The sequence below is a fragment of the Coturnix japonica genome, chromosome 8 (assembly GCF_054131305.1).
Source record: "Coturnix japonica strain WE chromosome 8, WE-NBRP24, whole genome shotgun sequence".
Taxonomy (NCBI): domain Eukaryota; kingdom Metazoa; phylum Chordata; class Aves; order Galliformes; family Phasianidae; genus Coturnix; species Coturnix japonica.
In genome coordinates, this window is record NC_140670.1 from 33191727 (window position 1) to 33205694 (window position 13968).

General features: G+C 43.0%; 1 long non-coding RNA gene across 1 annotated transcript; it reads left to right on the forward strand.

Moving 5' to 3' along the window:
- Positions 1 to 2405: 2405 nt before the first annotated feature.
- On the forward strand, positions 2406 to 11390 carry LOC146760035 (uncharacterized). Its single transcript, XR_014948814.1, has 4 exons — positions 2406 to 3832; positions 4976 to 5077; positions 6387 to 6488; positions 7901 to 11390. It is a non-coding gene; the product is annotated as an uncharacterized LOC146760035 (long non-coding RNA).
- The last annotated feature ends 2578 nt before the right edge of the window (positions 11391 to 13968 follow it).

The window sequence follows — 13968 nt, forward strand, 5'->3', positions numbered from 1 at the left end:
CGCTTGGCAGCTGTGAGGCTGGGCCGGGTGGCTGTGCATCTCACTGGGCGACCCCAAAGGATTCGCGAGGCACATCAGCAGACGGCACTGGGTTCTGGCACTGTCCCAGGTTCAGCCGGTGGCCCTTGGAGACCTTTTAGGAGCAGTGTTGGGGGTCCCAGAGCATGGCAGCAGGTTGGATTGCAGCTGGTCGGCTCTGGAGGGCTGGCAAGGAAACGGCGCACTGAGCAGCACACAGCAGCAGTGCATTGAGCACTGAGCAGTACACAGCAGCACTTCGGGCACAGAGGGGATGTGCCACAACGCCCTGCTGAACCTCTGGCCTGGGCAAGATGGGTTAGAGTGGAAGAAAACTAAGAAATGAAGGGTTAGAGAGAAAGAAAATCATGAGTAGACAAGTTAGAGTGGAAGAAAACCAAGAAAAGCAGGGTTAGAGCAGAAGAAAACCAAGAAAAGCAGGTTTAGAGTGGAAGAAATCCAACAAAAGCAGGATTAGAGCCCAAGAAAACCAAGAAAAGCAGGGTTAGAGCAGAAGAAAACCAGGAAAAGACGGGTTAGAGCAGAAGAAAACCAAGGAAATATTTTAGAGCTGAGGAAAACTATGAAAAGACGTGTTAGAGCGGAAGAAATCCAAGAAAAGCAGGGTTAAAGCGGTAGAAAACCAAAAAAAGCAGGTTTAGAGCGCAAGAAAACCAAGAAAAGATGGGTTAGAGTGGAAGAAAACTAAGAAATGAAGGGTTAGAGAGAAAGAAAATCATGAGTAGACAAGTTAGAGTGGAAGAAAACCAAGAAAAGCAGGTTTAGAGTGGAAGAAATCCAACAAAAGTGGGGTTAGAGTGGAAGAAAACCAAGAAAAGCAGGGTTAGAGTGTAAGAAAACCAAGGAAATACTTTTAGAGCTGAGGAAAACTACGAAAAGACGGGTTAAAGAGGAAGAAATCCAAGAAATGACAGTTTAGAGAGGAAGAAAACCAAGGAAAGCAGGGTTAGAGCGGAAGAAATCCAAGAAATGATGGGTCAGAGCGGAAGAAATCCAAGAAAAGCGGGTTTACAGCGGAAGAAAACCAAGTAAAGCAGGGTTAGAGCAAAAGAAATCTAAGAAATAGCGGGTTAGAGCGGAAGAAAACCAAGAAAAGCGGGTTTAGAGCAGAAGAAAACCAAGAAAAGCAGGGTTAGAGTAATTCCCCTCTCTCTGCTCCCCCTTAACATAAACTATTAATCTGTAAGTACCCTTTGCCTTAGTGGGGCCCCCTTTCCCTTTCTGTAGCTAAGTGTTCTCTGTTCCTATACTATGGCTCCTTTTTCACTACTCAGTCTATCATCTACTCATTGTCACATTCCAACATGGTTCCTTGTGTAACTCCATTGATACCTCCACATCTACATACAGCTTCATTGTCAAATATCAGCTCGGTGCCCCCCCCACTGGCACCTCAACATCCCCCCCCAAAATATTTCTGTTCCCCAACCATCTCTGCCCCCCCATCAGCTCAGCATTATTCCAGTATCAGAGCCAGAACTCACCTCCTGTAGTGCTGTTCTAGGCCGAGCAATGTGATGGTGGAGAAGCCAAGTCCTGGAGCTCCATCCAGCAGCTCTTGGTCCAAGGCAAGAACAGAGCAGAAGAGCTTCTTCATGTGGGTAGATGTGACCTCAGCAAGGAGCTCCAGCAAATACCTGCTGTCTCCTGGTGCCAGCCCTTATATGAGCACCAGGAGGGGGCGGAGCCAGCCCTTCAGCCAATCGGATGCATTGCCTGCACTTGGGCTGTACTGCTGTGTCTCCGCCCCATCATAGCTTCTAACCATGACTAAGCATTTGTATTATAGCACCCTGGTTATATAATGATATCATCGCCCCCATCACCCCCCATCATTCCAATGTCCCCCCCCATAACCCCCCCATCTTCCCAACGTCCCCCCATCATTAATCCCAGAGCAGTGCCCACAGTGTCACCCCATTGCGACACTGAGATCTGCACCCCCGTGTCCATATACTGTGCTGTTGTTTCTTCTCTATCCATAACCCTCCCCTTTAGGAACAGGTAGATATAATTATTAACCTGTTATTGCTTTATTTTTGGCTTTGTTCTTGATTGGTGCTGTTATGTAACATCCTGATTGGGCACCTGCTGAGGGGAGGGGCCAACCCCGTGTGGGGCCGTTGAGGGGTGGATTGTGATTGGTTGGAGCCTGGCTCCTCCCCTCCTTGATTGGTATTTAAGGGCTGGGAAGGGCAGGGGGCAGCATCAGTTCCAGCTCAGTGCTCCTATGGGAGCATTGGATGTAGTGGATTCTCCTTCCTGCTGCTTTCAAGGTCTGGATACCATATGGGATGCGACTCTGCTTGGAGATCCTTTCCTTTGGGGTTAATGATGAGCCTTTGGCTTTGCAATGGGGTAAGGAATTTCTTCTTTATTACTGGACTGATGTCTTCTCCTTTTGATTGCTCCTAGCAGCACTTATGGGTGGGTATGAGAAGGAGCCGTATCTAGAGCCTGCTTCCTTTGGATGGTGGGCTCAGCCTTCACAATGGTGTGAGCAATCCCTTCTTTATTGCAGGGTTTGGGGGTGGAATGGGTCACTTTGGGATGCTCCGTCCCTAGAGGTGTTTGAGGCTGTGGGACCCTGGTGTGGTGGTTGGGTAATGTCCCCATAGCAGGAGGGTTGAAAGGGGATGGTCATTCTTGTCCTCATTGCTGATCATCATTTGATTTTATGTTCATATATTGCAGAGTATCAGCCCCAATGTTGGATGCTATGGGATGTTCATCATTATCTCCATCTGGACACGGAGCCATTGGCTGGTGCTCTCTGGACTCGGTTCTACAGCCAGTTCTTCATCCATCTCATCATCTTCCCGTCCAGTTGGTGTCTTCATCACTTGGACATGAGGACACTGTGGGGTCCTGCATCAGAGGCCTTGTTGAAGTCTAAGTAGATGATATCAGCAGCTCTTCCTTCATCTACTGATGTATCAGTGCCATCATAGTAGTCTACGAGGTTGGTCAATGGGGATTTGCCCTTGGTGAAGCTGTGTTGGTTCTCCATCTTCACCTCCTGCCTTCCGTGAGCCCTGGGTCCTTCTATGAGGATCTCCATCTTCACCTCCTGCCTTCAATGAGCCCTGGGTCCTTCTACAAGGATCTCCATCATCACCTCCTGCCTTCCGTGAGCCCTGGGTCCTTCTATGAGGATCTCCATCATCACCTCCTGCCTTCCATGAGCCCCGGGTCCTTCTATGAGGATCTCCATCATCACCTCATGCCTTCCATGAGCCCTGGGTCCTTCTATGAGGATCTGCTTTGTGGTCATTCCCAGCACAGCAGTGGGACCGACGGCTCAGCGGTTCCTGGGCTCATTCCTTCTACCTTCCTACAAAGGAGCGCCATGTTGGCCGTGTTTCTGCTCACATCTCATCTGGACCCATAGACTGTGTGATTTTAGGTTCTTAGTTGGTCTTGCTCTGGGTTGTTGACCTTATAAGGTCCTATGGGGTCTCATGGGGCCCCGTTGGTTCCAGTGGGGTCTCATGGGGCCCCGTTGGTTCCAGGGGGTCTCATGGGGCCCCATTGGTTCCTCCATCCCTCCCTACCAAACCCAAGGTGAGTGCTGTGTCTATGAGCTGCCCTGCAGATGTGGGCAGTGCCTTCATTGCTGTGTTGTGTCCAACAGGTTCCAGCAGAGCACAGAGATGTGCGGCTCTTGATGGGAGCAGTGAGGAACAGAAACCTGCATAGCTTGGACCCAGCTTTGCTGATGGTAACTCTCAGCCCAGCAGATAAGGGCAGCACACACACACCAGTTATTACCTGTTCCATACTGAGACCTAAGGTTAGTGTTCCAGAGCTCATTTCTGCACTGCAGGGTGCCCTATAGGTTTTTTGTTCTCATCCTTCTGCATTCTCTTTGCCTCTGCACTCTGTCATTGCCCAGCTTTTCCTGCAGTGTTCTCTTTGCTCTCACTTTTGGTGTTCTTTTCCGCATTCTATTCAACCTTGTCTCTTTTGGTGCTACCTCCTGTGTTCTTTTGGGCTTTTCCTCTTATACTGGAGTGCTTTGCAGCTTTCTATGGTGCCTTGCATTCCATTGCAGTGTTCTCCTGGGCCATGCCTTCCAACATATCCTCCTATGGTGGTGTCTTGGGCCTTGTCTTCCATCTTGATCTGTATTGCAGTGCCCTTTTGGGCTTTATCCCCATCTTTATGTTCCCTGTAGTGCACTTCTTGGCTTTGCCTTACATTTTGTTGTTCCCTGCAGTGCCCTTTTGGGTCTTGTCCCCCATCTTAATGCTCCCTGCAGTGCCCTTTTGGGCTTTGTGCTGTTTTAATCTTCTCAGTTGTGCCTTTTTGGGCCTTGCCCCTCATATTCATTTTCCTTGTGGTGCCCTTTTGGGCCTTGCCCCGTATATTGATGTTTACTGCAGTGCCCTTTTGGGCCTTGTTCTCCATCTTGCTGTTCCCTGCCATGTTCTCTTGGGCTGTGCTCTCCATTTTGTTGTTCCTGCAGTGTTCTTTTGTTGTTTCCATTTGGCCTCCTACTCCGCCTTCCCTTTGCCCTCTGTTCTTGGTGTTTCATACCACTCTCCTTGCTGTTGCTTTCCCTTGTGCTTTCCCTTGGCTGTTCTCTTGCTGTTGCCCTTGCCTTACTGTTGGTGTTTGCTTTGCTTCTCTTTTGTTGGAGCTTTCTGTGCTTGTTCTGCTGCCTTTGGCTCTATGGGGTTTGCTGGGAGGCAGCATTCATGGTAATCTTGACCTTAAGGGAACTTTATGGGATAACTGCAGGAACTTTGTGGCCATAATGGGAAATTTAGTGATAATTGCAGTTTTCTGTAGAGTATCTGTAAATCTAACCCTTTGTTTTTAAGTAACCTTCATTCTAATCATAGTGCAAAATACCATTTTAAAGTAACTGCACCTTTAACCTTAGAAATAGCATTATTTCTATTTCTAATAGTATTTATTATATCCCTAATAGCATGGATTCTATCCTACTGCTGAGAGCAGCGAGGAACAGAAACCTGCATTGCCTGGAATGCTCCAGAACCAGCTTTGCTGATGGTAACTGTCAGCCCAGCAGGTAAGGGCAGCACACACAATTGGTTTTTACCTGTTCCATACTGAGATTGAAGGTAACGTTCCATTATTATAATGATAATATCAGCTCTCATCCTTCTGCATTCTCTTTTCCTCTGTTCTCTGCTGTTTCTCCAGCATTTCCTGCAGTGTTTCCTTTGTTCTCATTTTGCTGTTCTATTCATTCTATGGGCCTTGTTGTTCATTTTGGTGCTTCATTCCCTTCAGCCTTTCATTCCATGTTGGAGTTCCAAGCAGTTTCCTCTGCTGCCTTGCCCTCCAGCTTGATCATCTTTGCAATGTTCTTTTGGGCCTTGCCCCCCATCTTGATGTTTCTTGTAGTGCCCTTTTGGGCCTTGCCCCCCATCTTGATGTTTCTTGTAGTGCTGTTTTGGGCCTTGCCCCCCATCTTGATGTTTCTTGTAGTGCCCTTTTGGGCCTTGCCCCCCATCTCAATGTTTCTTGTAGTGCCCTTTTGGGCGTTGCCCTCCATCTTGGTGTTTGCTGCAGTTTTCTCTTCAGCCTTGCCCTCCATCTTGATGTTCCTTGCAGTGTTCTTTTGGGCCTTGTCCTCATCTTGATGTTCTGCGTGATGTTCTCTTTGGCCTTGCTATCCATCTTGATGTTTTACATGGTCTTTTTTGGCCCTTGCCCTCCATCTTGATGTTTCATCAGTGCTGTTTTGGGCCTTGCCCTCTGTTTTGCAGTTCCATGCAGCGTTCTTTTAGGCCTTGCCCTACATCTTGATGTTGTATGTGCCCTTTTGGGCCTTGTTCTCCATCTTGCTGTTCCCTGCCATGTTCTCTTGGGCTGTGCTCTCCATTTTGTTGTTCCTGCAGTGTTCTTTTGTTGTTTCCATTTGGCCTCCTACTCCGCCTTCCCTTTGCCCTCTGTTCTTGGTGTTTCATACCACTCTCCTTGCTGTTGCTTTCCCTTGTGCTTTCCCTTGGCTGTTCTCTTGCTGTTGCCCTTGCCTTACTGTTGGTGTTTGCTTTGCTTCTCTTTTGTTGGGGCTTTCTGTGCTTGTTCTGCTGCCTTTGCCTTTGGCTCTATGGGGTTTGCTGGGAGGCAGCATTCATGGTAATCTTTACCTTAAGGGAACTTTATGGGATAATTGCAGGAACTTTGTGGCCTTAATGGGAAATTTAGTTATAACTGCAGTTGTCTGTAGAGTATCTGTAAGTAGAACCATTTGTTTTTAATTCTATTAATTCTAATCATAGTGTAAAATACCACTTTTAAAGTAATTGCACCTTTAACCTTAGAAATAGCATTATTTCTATTTCTAATAGTATTTATTCTATCCCTAATAGCATGGATTCTATCCTACCGATGAGAGCAGCGAGGAACAGAAACCTGCATTGCCTGGAATGCTCCAGAACCAGCTTTGCTGATGGTAACTGTCAGCCCAGCAGGTAAGGGCAGCACACACAATTGGTTTTTACCTGTTCCATACTGAGATTGAAGGTAATGTTCCATTATTATAATGATAATATCAGCTCTCATCCTTCTGCATTCTCTTTTCCTCTGTTCTCTGCTGTTTCTCCAGCATTTCCTGCAGTGTTTCCTTTGTTCTCACTTTATGTTCTGTTCATTCTTTGGGCCTTGTTGTTCATTTTGGTGCTTCATTCCCTTCAGCCTTTCATTCCATGTTGGAGTTCCAAGCAGTTTCCTCTGCTGCCTTGCCCTCCAGCTTGATCATCTTTGCAATGTTCTATTGGGCCTTGCCCCCCATCTTGATGTTTCTTGTAGTGCCCTTTTGGGCCTTGCCCTCCATCTTGATGTTTCTTGTAGTGCCCTTTTGGGCCTAGCCATCCATCTTGGTGTTTGCTGCAGTTTTCTCTTCAGCTTTGCCCTCCATCTTGATGTTCCTTGCAGTGTTCTTTTGGGCCTTGTCTTCATCTTGATGTTCTGCGTGATGTTCTCTTTGGCCTTGCCATCCATCTTGAAGTTTTACATGGTCTTTTTTGGCCCTTGCCATCCATCTTGATGTTTTACATGGTCTTTTTTGGCCTTGCCCTCCATCTTGATGTTTTACGTGATCTTTTTTGGCCCTTGCCCTCCATCTTGATGTTTCATCAGTGCTGTTTTGGGCCTTGCCCTCTGTTTTGCAGTTCCATGCAGCATTCTTTTAGGCCTTGCCCTACATCTTGATGTTGTATGTGCCCTTTTGGGCCTTGTTCTCCATCTTGAAGTTCCCTGCAGTGTTCTTTATGGCCTTGCTCTATTTTGCAGTTCCGTGCAGCATTCTTTTGGGCCTTGCCCTCTGTTTCCTTGTTCCCTTTGTTGTTCTCTTGGCTCTCCATGCTGTTTTCCCTTTGGCCTTTGTTCTTAGTGTTCCCTATAATGGTCTGTTTGCTGTTGCTTTTGCTTTGGCTTTCCCTTGGCTTTCCTTATTGCTTTTGTCCTTGTCTTACCCTTGGCTGCTTGCTTTGCTTTTCTCTTGCAGTGTCTTTCTGTGGTTGTTCTGCTTGTCTTTGGGATTTGCTGGGAGGTTTTGTTTGTGTTAATCTTGATCTGCTCCCCCGGCTTAATGCGGGTTGTAGTAATAATGACTGTAACCTGTATTTGTTAATGGAACTGAAATTTACCTCATATTTACCCAATACTAAAGGCGTCTGTTATGATAAATGCAGTCATAAAAGTGATCCTCATTGCTTTATGTGAAAGTCACTTTAATTATGATCGTAGTGTGGGATACAGTTGTTAAACTTACTGCAAATCTAGACTTAAAAATAGCATTAATTATATCCATAATAACATTAATTATATCCCTAATAGCATTAATTCTAGCCCAGTGCCTTCATTGCTGTGTTGTATCCAACAGGTTCCAGCAGAGCACAGAGATGTGCGGCTCCTGATGAGAGCAGCGAGGAACAGAAACCTGCATTGCTTGGACCCAGCTTTGCTGATGGTAACTCTCAGCCCAGCAGGTAAGGGCAGCACATAGCAATTGGTTTTTACTTGTTATGTACTGAGATGTGAGGTTAGTGTTTTTGACTTCATTTTTGCACTCCGTGGTGTCCTATGGGCTGTCTGTGCTTGTCCTACTGTGCTGTCTTTGTGTTTGGTCTTTGCTGTTGCTCAGCTGTTTCTTGCGGTGTTTTTCTTGCCCTCCATTTTGACATTCTTTGAGGCATTCTTTTGGGCCTTGCCCTCCATTTTGGCATTCCTTGCATTGTTCTCTTCAGCTTTGCCCTCCATTTTGGTGTATCTTGCATCATTCTTTTGGACTTTGCCGTCCATTTAGGCATCCATTGCATCATTCTTTTGGACTTTGATGTCCATTTAGGCATCCACTGCATCATTCTTTTGGACTTTGCCATCCATTTAGGCATCCATTGCATCCTTCTTTTGGACTTTGCAGTCCATTTAGGCATCCATTGCATCATTCTTTTGGACTTTGCAGTCCATTTAGGCATCCATTGCATCATTCTTTTGGGCTTTGCAGTGCATTTTGCCATTCCTTTTCTTGTTCTCTTGGGCTTTGCCCTCCTTTTCAGTGTTCCCTGCATCCTTTTGTAGGGCCTTGCCCAATATTTTTGATATTCTCTTGGGTGCTTTCTTCCATTTTGCAGTTTCCTGCATCATTTTGTTGTGCCTTTATGTCCCTATTCCTGTTCTCTGCAGTGTTTTGTGTTGTATTATGTTCTGTTTTGATGTTTTTTGTGCTGCTCTTTTGGGCCTTGCTGTTCATTTTGGCATTCTCTGTGTTCTTCTTTTGTACTTTTAGCTCCATTTTGGTGTTTATTGTAGCAAATTTTGGGGCCTTGCCCACTATTTTACATTTTCATGTCCCACTGGCTTCAGCCCATTGATCTAACTATCTCTTTTTCTTCCTTAGGGCCCTTATATTCCCTGGCTGATGGATGTTCCCCTTTGATGCAGCGCTGCATGCTGCCATGCAGGTGTTCAATAAAGCTTTGGGGGGCTGACTATCCATCACAACAGCACATCAGCTACATGTTAGTCAATTAACCTCCATTTAATTGGAATTAGCTTTTGAGTTAAGTTCTGTTAACCAATTTGGTTTAAGGTTTGCGTTCAGTTAACCTTACCCAAATTGGTTTTAGATTTGACATCACAGTTAAACAAATTGGTTTTAGCTTAGTAATCTATTAAGTTCACCCAGATTGGGTTTTGTTTTGTAATCATTTAACTGCAACTAAATTGGTTTTTGATATGTTGTTAAATAATCTTAATCAAACTGGTTATAGCTTTTTAATTAATTATTTTAACAAAATTGGCTTTAGCTTTCAATCAGTCATTGTTAATCAAATTGGCTTTAGTTTTGCAATCATTTAATGTTACTTAAATTGGTTGTAGCTTTACAACCATTTAAGTTTAATCTAATTGGCTGTAGCTTTGCAATCTATCTACCTTCATTGAATTGGCTTTAGCTTTGCAATCATTTAATCTTAAACTAATTGGCTTTAACTTTGCTATTATTTAACCTTAACCAAATTGGTTTAAGGTTTGATTTCAATTAATATCAGCCAAATTGGCTTTATTTATCCTTGCTTACGGGGCTGGGTAGCCCATTTTTTTTTCTATTAGGGCTTTCCCAGCCCCGTAACCAACGCCCACAGCCTGAGGGAGCCGAGTTGCTTCCCGGCCACTCTTTGACTTGTGCCCATTTGCGGCCGTTATAAGATTTACGCTGATTTCAGCATGTTCAATTATTTTTTGTCAACCAAATTAGCTTTTGTTCTGGAGTCAATTAATTTCAACCCAGATTGGCTTCAGCTTTCTATTCAATCATTGTCAACCAAATTGGATTTTGTTTTGGAATCTAAATTTCTAATCCAAATTGGCTTAAGTTTTGCATTCAATTAATATAAACTAAATTGGCATTAAATTTGGCTTCAAATTAACTCAAATTAACTCAAATTAACTCAAATTAACTCAAATTAACTCAAATTAACTCAAATTAACTCAAATTAACTCAAATTAACTCAAATTAACTCAAATTAACTCAAATTAACTCAAATTAACTCAAATTAACTCAAATTAATTGGCTATATTTTTGAAATCAAATTATTTTAGCCAAATTGGCTTTATTTATCCAAGCTTACGGGGCTGGGCTAGCCCATTTTTTTTCTATCCGGGCTAACCCAGCCCCGTAACCAATATCTATGGCCTGAGGGAGCCGAGTTGCTTCCCGGCCACTCTTTGACTCGTGCCCATTTGCGGCCACTCTTTGACTTGTGCCCATTTGCGGCCGTTATAAGATTTACGCTGATTTCAGCATGTTCAATTATTTTTTGTCAACCAAATTAGCTTTTGTTCTGGAGTCAATTAATTTTAACCCAGATTGGCTTCAGCTTTCTATTCAATCATTGTCAACCAAATTGGATTTTGTTTTGGAATCTAAATTTCTAATCCAAATTGGCTTAAGTTTTGCATTCAATTAATATAAACTAAATTGGCATTAAATTTGGCTTCAAATTAACTCAAATTAACTCAAATTAACTCAAATTAACTCAAATTAACTCAAATTAACTCAAATTAATTGGCTATATTTTTGAAATCAAATTATTTTAGCCAAATTGGCTTTATTTATCCAAGCTTACGGGGCTGGGCTAGCCCATTTTTTTTCTATCCGGGCTAACCCAGCCCCGTAACCAACATTTAAGGCCTGAGGGAGCTGAGTTGCTTCCCGGCCACTCTTTGACTTGCGCCCATTTGCGGCCATTTTGAGTTACGCTGGTTTCAGCGCTGTGCTGTTATTTTGAATGTGCCACATTGGCTTTAGCTTTGCAGTCAATTATTGTTAATCAAATTGGCTTTAATACTGAGTCCATTCATGTTTGTGTTATTGATTTCAATTTTGCCTTGCTGTGTATGTAATGTGCTGATGCTGTAATTGTACCTTGTGCCATGCAATGTACTGTATATTTGGATGCTGCGTCTGTCAACTGTGCCGTGCCCTGTACTCAACATGTTGATGCTGTGCCTGTAACCTGGGATGGACAATTTGCTGTGTATATGGATGTTGTACATGTAAAATGTATTGTGCAATGTGCTCTATGTGTTGATGTGATGGTTGAACACTGTGCTGTGCCATGTTCTCAATGTATCAATGCTGTGCCTGTAAACTGTGTTGTGCTCTGTATTGACTGTGCTGATGTTTGTACTCAATACTGGGATCTTGTGACTTGTATCTTGTGCTATTTGTACTGTATATCTGGATGTTGTGATGTGTATTGAACTGCTGTATCCACTTTGTGCTTGTAAATATGGTGTTGTTGCTGTATTCTGTTTGTATGAGTTGTGTATTGTGTTAATGGAGCTGCAATAAAGAAACAATTAAGCGATGTGGTGTGTCATTAATTGTCATCTGCAGGTGATGGAGCAGAATCTAAGGTAGGTGTGACAGGTAAGTAAGGGATGGTAGCACTAGAAGGGCTGTTAGTTCAGTGTATGTAGTTGTTGTAGTCGTTCAGGTTGATTCTGAGTTTGGTTGTAGCTGCAGTAAGTCAGATTGTGTGTGTAGTTGGTCACGTGGTCAGTGCAGTTGGTGATGAACTTAGTTTGTGAGTGTAGATGTGCAAGTTGTTGGTGAACTTAGTTGGTGGAGCTGGTTGCCTTGTTGTAGTTGGGCTCGTTGTGTTTGAAATTGGTTGGCAGAGTAGCTCAGTTTTGTGCTGAGTGTTGATTGTAAGAGTAGCTGGACCAGTAAGTGGAGATGTGGAGTTATAAGTGTAGTTGGTCAAGTTGCTGCTTAACTTTGGTTGTAAGAAGAAGTTGTTGTGAGTGAGTTGGGTTATAGGGTTATAGGGTTATAGGGTTATAGGGTTATAGGGTTATAGGGTTATAGGGTTATAGGGTTATAGGGTTATAGGGTTATAGGGTTATAGGGTTATAGGGTTATAGGGTTATAGGGTTATAGGGTTATAGGGTTATAGGGTTATAGGGTTATAGGGTTATAGGGTTATAGGGTTATAGGGTTATAGGGTTATAGGGTTATAGGGTTATAGGGTTATAGGGTTATAGGGTTATAGGGTTATAGGGTTATAGGGTTATAGGGTTATAGGGTTATAGGGTTATAGGGTTATAGGGTTATAGGGTTATAGGGTTATAGGGTTATAGGGTTATAGGGTTATAGGGTTATAGGGTTATAGGGTTATAGGGTTATAGGGTTATAGGGTTATAGGGTTATAGGGTTATAGGGTTATAGGGTTATAGGGTTATAGGGTTATAGGGTTATAGGGTTATAGGGTTATAGGGTTATAGGGTTATAGGGTTATAGGGTTATAGGGTTATAGGGTTATAGGGTTATAGGGTTATAGGGTTATAGGGTTATAGGGTTATAGGGTTATAGGGTTATAGGGTTATAGGGTTATAGGGTTATAGGGTTATAGGGTTATAGGGTTATAGGGTTATAGGGTTATAGGGTTATAGGGTTATAGGGTTATAGGGTTATAGGGTTATAGGGTTATAGGGTTATAGGGTTATAGGGTTATAGGGTTATAGGGTTATAGGGTTATAGGGTTATAGGGTTATAGGGTTATAGGGTTATAGGGTTATAGGGTTATAGGGTTATAGGGTTATAGGGTTATAGGGTTATAGGGTTATAGGGTTATAGGGTTATAGGGTTATAGGGTTATAGGGTTATAGGGTTATAGGGTTATAGGGTTATAGGGTTATAGGGTTATAGGGTTATAGGGTTATAGGGTTATAGGGTTATAGGGTTATAGGGTTATAGGGTTATAGGGTTATAGGGTTATAGGGTTATAGGGTTATAGGGTTATAGGGTTATAGGGTTATAGGGTTATAGGGTTATAGGGTTATAGGGTTATAGGGTTATAGGGTTATAGGGTTATAGGGTTATAGGGTTATAGGGTTATAGGGTTATAGGGTTATAGGGTTATAGGGTTATAGGGTTATAGGGTTATAGGGTTATAGGGTTATAGGGTTATAGGGTTATAGGGTTATAGGGTTATAGGGTTATAGGGTTATAGGGTTATAGGGTTATAGGGTTATAGGGTTATAGGGTTATAGGGTTATAGGGTTATAGGGTTATAGGGTTATAGGGTTATAGGGTTATAGGGTTATAGGGTTATAGGGTTATAGGGTTATAGGGTTATAGGGTTATAGGGTTATAGGGTTATAGGGTTATAGGGTTATAGGGTTATAGGGTTATAGGGTTATAGGGTTATAGGGTTATAGGGTAAGGTTATAGGGTTATAGGGTTATAGGGTTATAGGGTTATAGGGTTATAGGGTTATAGGGTTATAGGGTTATAGGGTTATAGGGTTATAGGGTTATAGGGTTATAGGGTTATAGGGTTATAGGGTTATAGGGTTATAGGGTTATAGGGTTATAGGGTATAGGGTTATAGGGTTATAGGGTTATAGGGTTATAGGGTTATAGGGTTATAGGGTTATAGGGTTATAGGGTTATAGGGTTATAGGGTTATAGGGTTATAGGGTTATAGGGTTATAGGGTTATAGGGTTATAGGGTTATAGGGTTATAGGGTTATAGGGTTAGGGTTATAGGGTTATAGGGTTATAGGGTTATAGGGTTATAGGGTTATAGGGTTATAGGGTTATAGGGTTATAGGGTTATAGGGTTATAGGGTTATAGGGTTATAGGGTTTATGGGTTATAGGGTTATAGGGTTATAGGGTTATAGGGTTTAGGGTTATAGGGTTATATGGGTTATAGGGTTATAGGGTTATAGGGTTATAGGGTTATAGGGTTATAGGGTTATAGGGTTATAGGGTTATAGGGTTATAGGGTTATAGGGTTATAGGGTTATAGGGTTATAGGGTTATAGGGTTATAGGGTTATGGTTATAGGGTTATAGGGTTATAGGGTTATAGGGTTATAGGGTTATAGGGTTATAGGGTTATAGGGTTATAGGTTATAGGGTTATAGGGTTATAGGGTT